Source organism: Hylobates moloch, unplaced genomic scaffold, assembly GCF_009828535.3.
Source record: "Hylobates moloch isolate HMO894 unplaced genomic scaffold, HMol_V3 SCAFFOLD_2, whole genome shotgun sequence".
Classification (NCBI taxonomy): Eukaryota; Metazoa; Chordata; class Mammalia; order Primates; family Hylobatidae; genus Hylobates; species Hylobates moloch.
The window spans coordinates 64083447-64098034 of record NW_026652277.1 but is presented as its reverse complement, the minus strand read 5'-3'; positions in this window follow the sequence as shown (position 1 = coordinate 64098034).

Sequence of the window (14588 nt, the reverse complement as noted above, 5' to 3'; positions counted from 1 at the left end):
TTGTTATCAGAATCTTTGAACTTTCCTTTTTTTAAAAAATTTTACTTTAAGTTCTGGGATACATGTACTTAATGTGCAGGTTTGTTACATAGGCTTACATGTGCCATGGTGGTTTGCTGCACCTGTCAACCCATCATCTAGGTTTTAAGCTCCACATGCATTAGGTATTTGTCCTAATGCTTGCCCTCCCCTTTACCCCCACCCCCAGATAGGCCCCAGTGTGTGATGTTCCCCTCCCTATGTCCATGTGTTCTCATTGTTCAGCTCCCACTTATGAGTAAGAACATGCAGTGTTTGGTTTTCTGTTCCTGTGTTAGTTTGCTGAGGATGATGGTTTCCAGCTTTATCCACCTCTCTGCAAAAGACATGAACTCATCCTTTTTTATGGCTGCATAGTATCATGGTGTATATATGCCACATTTTCTTTATCCAGTCTATCATTGATAGACATTTGGGTTGGTTCCAAGTCTTTGCTATTGTAAATAGTGCTGCAGTAAACATATGTGTCCATGTGTCTTTATACTAGAGTGATTTATAACCCTTTGGGTATATACCTAGTAATGGGATTGCTGGGTCAAATGGTATTTCTGGTTCTATATCCTTGAGGAATCACCACACTGTCTTCCACAATGAATGAACTAATATGCACTCCCACCAACAATGTAAAAGTCTTCCTATTTCTCTGCATCCTCACCAGCATCTGTTGTTTCCAGACTTCTTAATGATTGCCATTGTAACTGAAGTGAGATGGTATCTCATTGTGGTTTTGATTTGCATTTCTCTAATGACAATTGATAATGACAAGCTTTTTTTGATATGTTTGTTGGCCACATAAATGTCTTCTTTTGAGAAGTGTCCGTTCATATCCTTTGCCCACTTTTTGATGAGGTTGTTTGTTTTTTTCTTGTAAATTTGTTTAAGTTCTTTGTAGATTCTGAATATTAGCCCTTTGTCAGATGGGTAGATTGCACAAATTTTCTCCCATTCTGTACATTGCCTGTTCACTCTGATGATAGTTGCTTTTGCTGTGCAGAAGCTCTTTAGTTTAATTAGATCCCATTTGTCAATTTTGGCTTTTGTTGCAATTGCTTTTGGTGTTTTAGTCATGAAGTCTTTGCTTGTGCCTGTGTCCTCAGTGGTATTGCCTAGGTTTTCTTTTAGGGTTTTTATAGTTTTAGGTTTTACATTTAAGTGTTTAATTCATCTTGAGTTAATTTTTGTATAAGGTGTAAGGAAGGGGTCCGTTTCAGTTTTCTGCATATGGCTAGTCAATTTTCCCAGTACCATTTATTAAATAGGGAATCCTTTCCCCATTGCTTGTTTTTGTCAGGTTTGTAGAAGATCAGATGGTTGTAGATGTGTGGTGTTATTTCTGAGGCCTCTGTTCTCTTCCATTGGTCTATATCTCTGTTTTGGTAACAGTACCATGCTGTTTTGGTTACTGTAGCCTTGTAGTGTAGTTAGAAGTCAGGTAGCCTGATGCCTCCAGCTTTGTTCTTTTGGCTTAGGATTGACTTGGCTATATGGGCTCTTTTTTGGTTCCATATGAAATTTAAAGTAGTTTTTTCTTATTCTGTGAAGAAAGTCAATAGTAGCTTGATGGGAATAACATTGAATCAATAAATTACTTTAGTCAGTATGGCCATTTTCATCATATTGATTTTTCCTATCCATGAGCATGGAACGTTTTTCCATTTGTTTGTTTTCTCTCTTATTTCCTTGAGCAGTGGTTTGCAGTTCTCCTTGAAGAGGTCCTTCACATCCCTTGTAAGTTGTGTTCTTAGGTATTTTATTTTCTTTGTAGCAATTGTGAATGGGAGTTCTCTCATAATTTGGCTCTCTGCTTGTCTGTTATTGGTGTATAAGAATGCTTGTGATTTTTGCACATTGATTTTGTATCCTGATACTTTGCTGAAGTTGTTTATCAGCTTAAAGAATTTTGGGGCTGAGAGAATGGGTTTTCTAAATATATAATCATGTTGTCTGCAAAGAGAGGCAATTGGACTTCCTCTCTTCCTATTTGAATACTCTTTATTTCTTTCTCTTGCCTGATTGCTCAGGCCAGAACTTCCAATACTATGTTGAATAGGAATGGTAAGAGAGGTCATCCTTGTCTTGTGCTGGTTTTCAAAGGGAATGCTTCCAGATTTTGCCCATTCAGTATGATATTGGCTATGGGTTTGTCATAAACAGCTCTTCTTATTTTGACATATGTTCCATCAATACCTAGTTTATTGAGTCTTTTCAGCATGAAGGAGTGTTGAATTTTATCAAAGGCCTTTTCTGCATCTATTGAGATAATCATTTTTGTCATTAGTTCTGTTTACGTGATCGATTATGTTTATTCATTTGTGTATGTTGAACCAGCCTTGCATCCTGGGGATAAAGCTGACTTGACCATGGTGGATAAGCTTTTTGATGTGCTGCTGGATTCAGTTTACTAGTATTTTATTGAGGATTTTCACATCGATGTTCATCAGTGATATTGGCCTGAGATTTTCTTTTTTTGTTGTGTCTCTGTCAGGTTTGGGAATCAGGATGATGCTGGCCTCATAAAATGAGTTAAGTCGAATCCCTCTTTTTTTATCGTTGGTAATAGTTTCAGAAGGAATAGTCGCAGCTCCTCTCCGTACCCCTGGTAGAATTCAGCTGTGAATCCGTCTGATCCTGGGCTTTTTTTTTGGTTGGTAGGCTATTAATTACTGTCTCAATTTCCAAAGTTGTTATTGGTCTATTCAGGGATTCAACTTTTTCCTGGTTTAGTCTTGGAAGGGTGTATGTGCCCAGGAATTTATCCATTTCTTCTAGATTTTCTAGTTTATTTGCGTAAAGGTGTTTATAGTATTCTCTGATGGCAGTTTGTATTTCTGTGGGATCAGTGGTGCTATCCTCTTTATCATTTTTTATTGGGTCTATTTGATTCTTCTCTCTTTTCTTCTTTATTAGTCTGGCTAGCTGTCTATCTGTTTTGTTAATCTTTTCAAAAAACCAGCTCCTGGATTTATTGATTTTTTGAAAGGTTTTTCACATCTCTATCTCTTTCGGTTCTGCTCTGATCTTAGTTATTTCTTGTCTTCTGCTAGGTTTTGAATTTGTTTGCTCTTGCTTCCCTAGTTTTTTTAATTGTGATGTTAAGGTGTCAATTTTAGATCTTTCCCACTTTCTGATGTGGGCATTTAATGCTATAAATTTCCTTCTAAACACTGCTTTAGCTGTGTCCCAGAGATTCTGGTATGTTGTGTCTTTATTCTCATTGGTTTCAAAGAACATCTTTATTTCTGCCTTCATTTCGTTATTTACCCAGTAGTAATTCAGGAGCAGGTTGTTCAGTTTCCATGTAGTTGTGCGGTTTTGAGTGAGTTTCTTAATCCTGAGTTTTAATTTGATTGCACTGTGGTTGGAGAAGCTGTTTGTTATTATTTCCATTCTTTTGCATTTGCTGAGGAGTGTTTTACTTCCAATTATGTAGTCAATTTTTAGAATAAGTGCTATGTGGTGCTGAAAAGAATGTATATTCTGTTGATTTAGGGTGGAGACTTCTGTAGATATGTATTAGGTCCACTTGGTCCAAGGCTGAGTTCAAGTCCTGAATATCCTTATTAATTTTCTGTCTCGTTGATCTGTCTAATATTGACAATGGGGTGTCAAATTTCCCACTATTATTGTATGGGAGTCTAAGTCTCTTTTAGGTCTCTAGGAACTTGCTTTATGAATCTGGGTGCTCTTGTATTGGTTGCATATATATTTAGGATAGTTAGCTCTTCTTATTGCATTGATCCATTTACCATTATGTAATGCCCTTCTTTGTCTTTTTTGATCTTTGTTGGTTTAAAGTCTGTTTTATCAGAGACTAGGATTGCAACCCCCTGCTTTTTTTTTTCTTTCCATTTGCTTGGTAAATATTCCTCCATCCCTTTATTTTGAGCTTATGTGTGTCTTTTTATGTGAAATGGGTCTCCTGAACACAGCACACCGATGGGTCTTAACTCTTCATCCAATTTGCCAGTCTGTGTCTTTTAATTGGAACATTTAGCCCATTTACATTTAAGGTTAATATTGCTATGTGTGAATTTGAGCCTGTCATCATGATGCTAGCTGGTTATTTTGCGCATTAGTTGATGTAGTTTCTTCATAGTGTCGTTGGTCTTTATATTTTGGTGTGTTTTTGCAGTGGCTGGTACCAGTTTTTCTTTTCCATATTTACTGTTTTCTTCAGGAATTCTTGTAAGGCAGGCCTGGTGGTGACAAAATCCCTCAGCATTTGCTTGTCTGTAAAGCGTTTTATTTCTCATTCACTTATGAAACTTAGTTTGGCTGGATATGAAGTTCTGGGTTGAAAATTCTTTTCTTTAAGAATGTTGAATATTGGCCCCCACTCTCTTCTGGCTTGTAGGGTTTCTGCAGAGAGATTCACCATTAGTGTGATGGGCTTCCCTTTATAGTAACATGACATTTCTCTCTGGCTGCCCTTAACACTTTTTCCTTTGTTTCAACCTTGGAGAATCTGACAATTATGTGTCTTGGGGTTGCTCTTTTAGAGCAGTAACTTAGTGGTTTTCTCTATATATCCTGAATTTTAATGTTGGCCTGTCTTTGTAGGTTGGGGAAGTTCTCCTGGATAATATCTTGCAAAGTGTTTTCCAACTTCGTTCCATTCTCCCCATCACTTTCAGGGACCCCAATCAATCATAGTGTGGTCTTTTCACATAGTCCCATATTTCTTGGAGGCTTTGTTCATTCCTTTTCAGTCTGCTTTCTCTAATCTTGTCTTCACACCTCATTTTAGTAAGTTGATCTACGATCTCTGATATCCTTTCTTTCACTTGATCGATTCAGCTGTGGATACATGTGTATGTTTCACAAAGTTCTTGTGCTGTGTTTTTCATCTCCATCAGGTCATTTATATTCTTCTCTAAACTGGTTATTCTAGTTAGCAGTTCGTCTAACCTTTTGTCAAGGTTCTTAGCTTCCTTGCATTGGGTTAGAACATGCTCCTTTCGCTCAGAGGAGTTTGTTATTACCCACCTTCTGAAGCCTACTTCTGTCAACTTGTCAAACTCATTCTCTCTCCAGTTTTGTGCCCTTGCTGGAAAGGGGTTGTGATCATTTGGAGGAGAAGAGGCATTCTGGTTTTTGGAATTTTCAGGCTTTTTGTGCTGGTTTTTCCTCATCTTTGTGGATTTATCTACCTTTGATCTTTGAGATTGATGACCTTTGGATGGAGTTTCTCTGTGGGGGTTCCTTCTGTTGAAGTTTATGTTATTGCTTTCTTTTTGTTAGTTTTTCTTCTAGCAGTCAGGCCCCTCTTCTGCAGGTCTGCCGCAGTTTGCTGGAGGTCCACTCCAGACACTTTTTGCCTGTGTATCACCACTGGAGGCTGCAGAATAGCAAAGATTGCTGCCTGCTCCTTCCTCTGGAAGCTTCATCCCACAGGGGCACTGGCCTGATACCAACTAGAGCTCTCCTGTATGAGGTGTCTCTCAACTCCTATTGGGAGGTCTCTCCCAGTCAGGAGGAATGGAGGTCAAGGACCCACCTGGGGAGGCAGTCTATCCCTTAGCAGAGCTGGAGCATTGTGCTGGGAGACCTTCCTTGTCGGGATTTACTGCTCTCTTCAGAGCTGGCAGGCAGGTATGTTTAAGTCCACTGAAGCTATGCCCACAGCTTCTCCTTCCCCCAGGTGCTCTGTCCCAGTGAGACGGGAATTTTATCTATAAGTTTTATCTATAAGCCCCATGACTGGGGGTGCTGCCTTTCTTTCAGAGATGCCCTGCCCAGTGAAGAGGGATCTAGAACAGCAGTCTGACCACAGCCACTTTGCCACGCTGTGTTGAATTCTGCCAGTCTGAACTTCCAGTCCTTTTGAGCATGGTCAAGGGAAAACCACCTACTCAAGCCTCGGTAATGGCAGAGGCCCCTCCCCCGACCGAGCTTGATCATCCCTGGTTGACTTCAGACTGCTATGCTGGCAGTGAGAATTTCAAGCCCGTGGTTTTTAGCTTGCTGGGCTCTGTGGGAGTGGGACCTGTTGAGTGAGACCACTTGGTTCCCTAGCTTCAGCCCCTTTTCTAGGGGAGTGAACAGTTCTGTTTTGCTGGGGTTCCAGGCAACACTGGGGTTAAAAAAATAAAAATAAGAAAAAAAAAATAACCTCCTGCAGCTAGCTCAATGTCTGCCCAAACAGCTGCCCAGTTTTGTGCTTGAAACCCAGGGCCCTGGTGGTATAGGCACACAATGGTCTGTGGATTGCAAAAAATGTGGGAGAAGCATAGTATCTGGGCAGGATAGCACAGTCCCTCATGGCCTCCCTTGGCTGGGAAAGGGAGACTTCCCCACTCCTTGCACTTCCCAGGTGAGGTGACACCCCACCCTGCTTCTGCTTGCCCTCCTTGGGGTGCATCCACTGCCTAACCAGTCCCATTGAGAGGAACAGTGTACCTCAGTTGGAAATGCAGAAATCACCTGCCTTCTGCATTCGTCTCACTGGGAGCTGCAGACTGGATCTGTTCCTATTTGGCCATCTTGCCAGCAACCCACAGATTCCTTGAACTTCTATGTAAACCGTCAAGTCATCTGCAAACAGTTTTTTTTTTCCTTTCCAATCTGTATGCCTATTTTTTTCTTACCTTGTTGCACTGGCTAGAACCTTTCAATATGATGATGAACAAGAACATTGAGAATGGAAAACCTTATCTTGTTCCCAGTCCTGAAGGGAAAACATTCTTTCATGCTTAAGTACATTAAGTATGATGCCAATTATAGGTTTTTGTAGATATCCTTTATCAGAGTGAGGAAGTTTCCTTCTCTTTCTAGTTGCAGAGTGTTTATAATTAAAACTAGCAAAATTTGATATCAAAATTTGGATTGGTTTCTATTCCTAGTTTTCTGAATGTTTTTATGAGTGGATGTTGAATTTTGTCAAGTGCTTTTTTTACATCAATTGATATGATCATGTGGTTTTTCTTCTTTAGACTGATAGTACAATGTAACACATGATTTGATTTTTGAATATTAAACCAGTATTCTCAAATAGCTGTTTTATTATTCTTTTTTATAAATTGCTGGATTAAGTTAACGAATATTTTGTTAAAAATTTTCTTCTATATTCATGAATAGAATTGATCTATAATTTTCTTTTCTCAAACTGTCTGCTATTTCTGGTTTGGAATCAAGGTATTGATGGCCTCATAAGTTATTTGCAGTGTTCCCACCAAGTTTATCTTTAGATGTAATGAATTTTTCCAAATAGTTCTTTATGAGCCCCAAGTGGCACTTGTTCTTTAACACCAGGGTACAATATAGTACATTCTAGTCCACTTCCCATATGGAGTATTCTAGTTCACTCAACAATAAGTTACTATATGTAATGTACATGAAACATAAATTGATCAATTAGTTAAAAAGTATTTATTCAGCAACTATGATGTAGTTAGGCATTACCCTAGGAGCTGTCAGGGATTCAAGAGAAATAAAACTCTGATTCTATCTACAAAGAATTTGCCATCTTCCAAATAATTAGAATAAAATTAAATATACTAGTCCAGAAAGTATCCAACCCTGAACAGACTCTGCTTCAGAATCCTACAGGATCTCAGGTTCATGACCACAATATTGATTAGCATTGAACTTTATGGCTCAAGTGCTGCATCTCTTCCCACGTCCTCCCTTGATGCTCTTTCTCAAGCACCAAGAGCTTATTTAATGCTACCAGGAAGCCTGACAGGTATGTAATTCGGGTCTTCACTATCATTTTCATTTTGTCTTTATTTTTTCCTGCTTACAAAAATATTAAAGATTTTTTATTTTAATTAACAAAATATAAAAAGTAGAAAATGGAAATGTCCCATAATTTTACCTCCAAAGGTAAGAGACTGACATGTATATTACTCTGATTTGTTGTGTGGTCCTTAAATAAGATGATTTTTTTAACTCTTTACTGTAGCATGAAATCTAAAACCAGGTATAGCAGGTTGATATAGCAGCCCCACAAGTGTCATTTCAATTATAGCTATAGACAGATTTTTTTCATAAAACTCTATACACATATGATATGGTTTGGATCTGTGTCTCCACCAAATCTCATGTCCAAATGTAATTCCCAGTGTTGGAGGTGGGGCCTTGTGGGAGGTGATTGGATAATGGGGTGGTCCTTCAGGAATGGTTTAGCACCATCTCCTGGTGCTGTTCTCATGATAGTGAGTGAGTGCTGTTAAGATCTGGCTATTTAAAAGCATGCAGCACCTCTGCCCTCTGTCTCTCTTCCTCCTGCTCTGGCCATGTAAGACATGCCTGCTTCCCTTTTGCCTTCTGCTGTGTTTGTAAGTTTCCTGAGGCCTCCTCAGAAGCCAAGTAGATACCAGCATCGTGCTGCCTGTACAACCTGCAGAACTGTGAGCCAATTAAACCTCTTTTCTTTATAATTTACCCGGTCTCTTTTTATAGCAGTGTGAGAACAGATACATAATACAGCATACATATGTAGTTGTCAAGTATGTATTAATACCCCCATTTTGCAGATGAGGAGATGGTCTCAGAAGATTCATAGACATGCTTAAGCCAAGAAGTGAGGAGCTCAGATTCAAATTCAAGACTGCTTAAAGCCTGAAAAGCAAATATAATAATCCCTCAGTATCTGAAGGGGATTGGTTCCAGGACCCTCAAGTATATCAAAATCTGCAGATGCTCAAGTTCCTTATATAAAATGGTATAGTATTTGCATATAACACATGCATATCTTCCTGTATACTTTAAATCATCTCTAGATTACTTCTAATACTTAATACAATGTAAACACTATGTAAATAGCTGTTACACTATTTTTTTGTATTATTTGTATTGTTTTGTTGTTATTTTCTATTTCTTTCCCTAGAGATTTTGTATGTGCAATTGACTGAATCTCCAGATGCTGAATTCAAGGACACAGAAGGCAGACTGTACTTAATTGAGTAAAGCTCTGGACAGAAGGTGCAGCCTTCTCCTCTCCAGTAGCACAGGATTGCTGCCTCCAACCTTAGGGTATGGAGGGAAAGGAAGCCATTTCCTAGGCCACGGTGCCTTCATGCTGCTTCTCTCCACAATTTTTCCCAGTGTTTTGCTATCATAGGCACCATAAGTTACTCTGCTGTATTTTCTTCACTCCCATGTCCTCTGTGACTACAACAGTGCTGGCACATAGTAGGTGGTCATGTTTATTTTCTATGGCTGTGCTACCAAATTACCATAAGCTAAATGGCTTAAAACAACACAAATGTATCATCTTACAGTTCTGTAAGGCAGAAGTCCCACATGATCTCACTGGGCTAATATCAGAGTGTCAGCAGGACTGGTTTCCTTTGGAGGTTCTAGGGGAGAATCCATTTTCTTGCCTCTTAACTCATGTCCATCCACCATCTTCAAAGTCAGCAACTGATCAGGACAGGGGGGTCAAGTCCTTCTCACAGTGCATTGCTCTGACCTTTCTTCTACAGTTACAACTCCCTCTGACCACAGTCGGGAAGGTTTCTCACTATTAAAGACTTGCTTTTAAAGACTGGGCCCGCTGGGATACTCCCAGATATCCATTTCAAGGTTCTTAAAATAATCGCACCTGCAAAGTCCCTTTTGTCATGTAAAATAGCATATTCACAGGTTCCAGGATTAAAATACGAACATTTTGAGGGGGCAGTTACCCTTCCTGCCACAGTGTTCAACAAACAACGCTGAATAAATGAATGAATCAACAGAGTGCGGTGGTTATGAACACAGAGCCAGCCACTTTGGCTCAGAGCTTGGATCCACCGTTTACTAGTTGCATGACACACGGGTCACTTGACCTCTCAGATTTATCATCTACAAAATGGGGAACATCCTGATGGGCCCTCATAGGATTGTGGAGAAGATGAGATGAGTTGATATGTATAGTGTACAAAGCTCTTGAATAGTGTTTGCTTTTGTTACGATGATTTGAAGCTGCAGGTGTATTCGTGTTATTCTCAGTATTGCCCAGGTCGTTGCGTTTTTATTGCACTTTTTGCAAGGTTATGTGATGGGGTAGAAAGAGTGTGGGCTTTGGGGCAGAGAGACTGGCTCTGGGTCCCAACTCAAACACTCACTAGTCATACAAGCATGTTAAATAATACAGTTTCCTGTCCGTGAAGTTAAGGGGAGGAAATCTTCCTTACGTGGCCCTTGTGAGGAATAGCTGAGATGGTATGGGTGAAGAAGTAACTATGTACAGTGTTAGACATGCAATAGGTGCTCAGTAATGGTGCTTTTACGATGAATTCTACATGCACTGTTGCACCCAAGGTTTTTTTTTTTTTTTTTTTTCTTTGAGATGGAGTCTCTCTCTGTCACCCGGGCTGGAGTGCAGTGGCGCGATCTCGGCTCACTGCAAGCTCCACCTCCCGGGTTCACGCCATTCTCCTGCCTCAGCCTCCTGAGTAGCTGGGACTACAAGCGCCTGCTACCACGCCCGGCTAATTTTTGGTATTTTTAGTAGAGACGGGGTTTCACCGTGTTAGCAGGGATGGTCTCGATCTCTCGACCTTGTGGCCCGCCCGCCTCGGCCTCCCAAAGTACTGGGATTACAGGCGTGAGCCACCGAGCCCAGCTGCACCCAAGGTTTTACAACACCCTGAGAGGCCCTGCATGCTCTGGCCTCCTCACTTCCCTCATCCCTCCGTCACTCCTCTGTCTGTATCTCCTCCTGTCTTTCTTATTTTCTGCAGCACTTGCCACCTGCTAATATATTAGATTATTTGCTTATATATAAGGTTTATTATTATTCTTCCTTTCCACTAGAAGAGGGTAAAGAGCATCAGGAGGAGTGTGTGTGTGTGTGTGTGTGTAAGAATTTAGTGGGCATCTATTATGTGCCAAGCATTGTTCTAGGTCTAGATTCCTGTGTTATATCAATGCACAAAACAGAAATTCCTACCCTGGTGTGATGTAAGAAAAGAATCTAGATCTAGAATATGCTTGGGACATAATAGATGCTCACTAAATTGTTGCTAAATGAATGAATGAGTGAATGAGTGAATGCCATGTGTTATGTGGAGCCAGTGGCCCAAACAGCTCCTGACATAAAGCAGGAGTCAATAAGTGTCAGTTGAATCAAATGACATTAAATAGTTGTGAACCTACCCTCAGGAGACCCCCGGGAGAACCTAACTGGGGAGGTGGAGTTGTTCCCCTCCCAAACTAATTTTTCTAGTTTTATTTTATTTTTTCCTCATCAGATTTCCAAATCCTGAGCTGCCTGCTTTAGAAGCAATGATTCTTCGCTGGTGATTCAGTATTAAATGGTTCCTGAGCTGGCTGCGCTGAAAACTGCTCCCCACAAATTAGACAAGGTTACACTCCCACAGAATATATACTGGTCTCTTAATAGGGTGTAATTAATCACACACCAATCAGCAGAATCACCAAAAATTGTTGCCAAAGAGCAACTTAATGCTGGATGATTATAAATCAGAGTGTTTGATGAGTCCAAGATGCTGCTAGATGGGACACTAAGGGACCAAGCTGAGGAAACTAAATATTCCGTGGAAAAATAAAGATGAGAGAGTCCTCTGCACCTGGCTTCCAGACAGTTGCCACCCCCTTGCCACACTCTACCCAAGGCTAGCTCTCATTTGCCCTTTATAAGCTACTTCAGGATGGCATATTTCTTTATTTCCTGAAATAATGGCCTTGAAGACTGAAAAAAAATGATTAGCTGGTTAGAATGTAATTTTTCATGATATTTACTTAATTTTAATTTGTATTTTTAATTAACAAGTAATTTTATACATTTATGGGATACAATGTGATGTTATGATATATGTACATACATATTGCAGCGTGATTAAGTCAAGCTTATCAACATATCTATCACCTCAAATACTTATCATTTCTTTGTAGTGAGAACATTTAAAATCTACTCTTCTAGCAATTTTGAAATATATAATTCATTATTATTAACTATAGTCATCACGTTGCACAATAGATCACTAGAACTTATTCCTCCTGTTTAACCATCATTTTACTCTCTGATTCTGTGAGTTTCAGACTTTCTTTAGAGCCCACATGTGAGATCGGGCACTATGTATCTTTCTGTACCTGGCTTATTTCACTTAGCATAATGTCCTCTAGGTTCACCTATATTGTCAAAAATGACAAAATTTCTTCCTTTCTTTTTTTCTGTTTCGTTTTGTTTCAGAGATGGGCTTTCACTATGTTGCCCAGGCTGGACTTGAACTTATAAACTCAAGGCATTGTCCTGCTTCAGCCTCTGCTAGAATAGCTGGGACTATAGGTGCACACCACCATGCCCAGCTGAATCTGTTTTTCTCTTTCTCTTCTCTCTTCTCCTCTCCTTTTCTTTCTTTCTTTCTTTCTTTCTTTCTTTTTCTTTCTTTCTTCTTTCTTTCTTTTCTTTCTTTCTTCTTTCTTTCTTTCTTTGTTTCTTTCTTTCTTTCTCTTTTCTTTCTTTCTTTTTCTTTCTTTCCTTTCTTTCTTTTTTCCCTTTCTTTCTTTTCTTTCTCTCTCTTTCTTTCTCTCTCCCTTCCTTCCTTCCTTCCTTCTCCTGCTTCAGCTTCTCCTAGAGTAGCTGGGACTATAGGTGCATGCCACCACGTCCAGCTGACTCTTTCTTTCTTTGTTTGTTTCTTTTCTCTTTCTTTCTTTCTTTCTTTCTTCTCTTTCTTTCTTTCTTCTTTCTTCCTTCCTTTTTTCTTTCTCTTTTTCACTTTCTTTTTCCTTCCTTCCTTCCTTCCTTCCTTCCTTCCTTCCTTCCCTCCCTCCCTCCCTCCCTCCCTCCTTCCTTCCTTCTTTCCTTCCTTCTTTCCTTCCTTCTTGTCTTGCTCTGAGGCCCAGGCTGGAATGCAGTGGCATGATCATGGCTCACTGTAACCTTGAGCTTCTGCGCTCAAGTGATCTTCCTGCTTCAGCCTGCCAAGTAGCTAGGACTACAGATGCATACCACCACACCTGGCTAACTGAAAAAAAAATTTTTTTTTTCAAGAAACAGTGTCTCACTCTGTTGCCCAGGCTGATCTCGAACTCCTGGCCTCAAGTGATCCTCCCACCTCCGCCTGTCAAAATGCTGGGATTACAGGTGTGAGCCACCATGCCTAGCCTCCTTCTTTTTTAAGGCTGAATAGTGTGTGTATATATACATCACATTTTATTTATTCATCCATCCATGGACATCAGGTTGATTTTATATCTTGGCTATTTTGAAGAAAGCTGCAGTGAACATGGGAGTATAAAGATCTCTTAGACATACAGATTTCATTTTCTATGGATATATACCCAGTAGTGAGATTGCCGAATCATGTGGTAGCTCTTGCTTTAATCTTTTGGAGGAAGAGAATGTAATTTTGGAGGCTGGGTTTCTATTTGGTTGTTTTGTCTTGTTACAATCTTGGTTTGGTTGTTTTGGCCTTCTGCAAAGTTCACAGCACAAGTGAAATTGTTAAATAAAAGTTTATTGGCCAGGTGCGTGGCTCACACCTGTAACCCCAGCACTTTGGAAGGCCAAGGCAGGCCAATCACTTGAGGTCAGGAGTTTGAGACCAGCCTGGGCAACATGGTGAAACCTTGTCTCTACTAAAAATACAAAAATTAGCTGGGTATGGTGGCACACATCTATAATCCCAGCTACCTGGGAGGCTGAGGCAGGAGAATTGCTTGAACCCCAGAGGGGGAGGTTGCAGTGAGCCGAGATCACACCACTGCACTCCAGCCTGGGCAACAGAGCGAGACTCCATCTCAAAAAAAAATTATTTATTATTTTTAGTAAAACAGTAAGACATATTTTGAAGGTTGTTTAGAAAATACAAATTAACAAAAAGAAGGACGTATTTTAAATTGGTTGTAACTCCACTGCCCAGAGACAGTCACAGCCACTGCTCACCTCTCTATCTTTTGCATTTCATGGACTTCCTTGCCTTCTGCCTGTCTCACTCAGCTATATGTATGATGATTTAAAGATGGCATGTTGGCCGGGCGTGGTGGCTCACGCCTGTAATCCCAGCACTTTGGGAGGCCGGGGCAGGCGGATCACCTGAGGTCGGGAGTTAAAGACCAGCCTGACCAACATGGAGAAACCCTGTCTCTACTAAAAATACAAAATTAGCTGGGCGTGGTGGCACATGCCTGTAATCCCAGCTACTAGGGAGGCTGAGGCAGGAGAATCAATTGAACCCGGAGGCGGAGGTTGCAGTGAGCCGAGATCGTACCATTGCACCCCAGCTCTTGGGCAACAAGAGCAAAACTACGTCTCAAAAAAAAAAAAAAAACTAAAAAAATAAAGATGGCATGTGCCACAATAAGCAAAGAGGCCAGGGACAACCTGCCAACTGCCCTGGTCTTATCTCCCATGCTGCACCCTCAGTTCCCAGCCCTACCCTTGCAGAAGTTGTCTTCTTCTTGCTTTAGTCTTGCAAGGATTAAATCACAGGCCTCCGGTAAGGATGTTGTGATACAGGGACAGATTTCCACCCTGGAAGACATTCTGATCCTGCGTGTGACTAAGAATTACTGTGGGCCTTTTAGCTTCCAGCAATCTAAGAATGAAAAGAACAAAATCTATTAATTATTCCTTTGATAAGTATTTACCAACT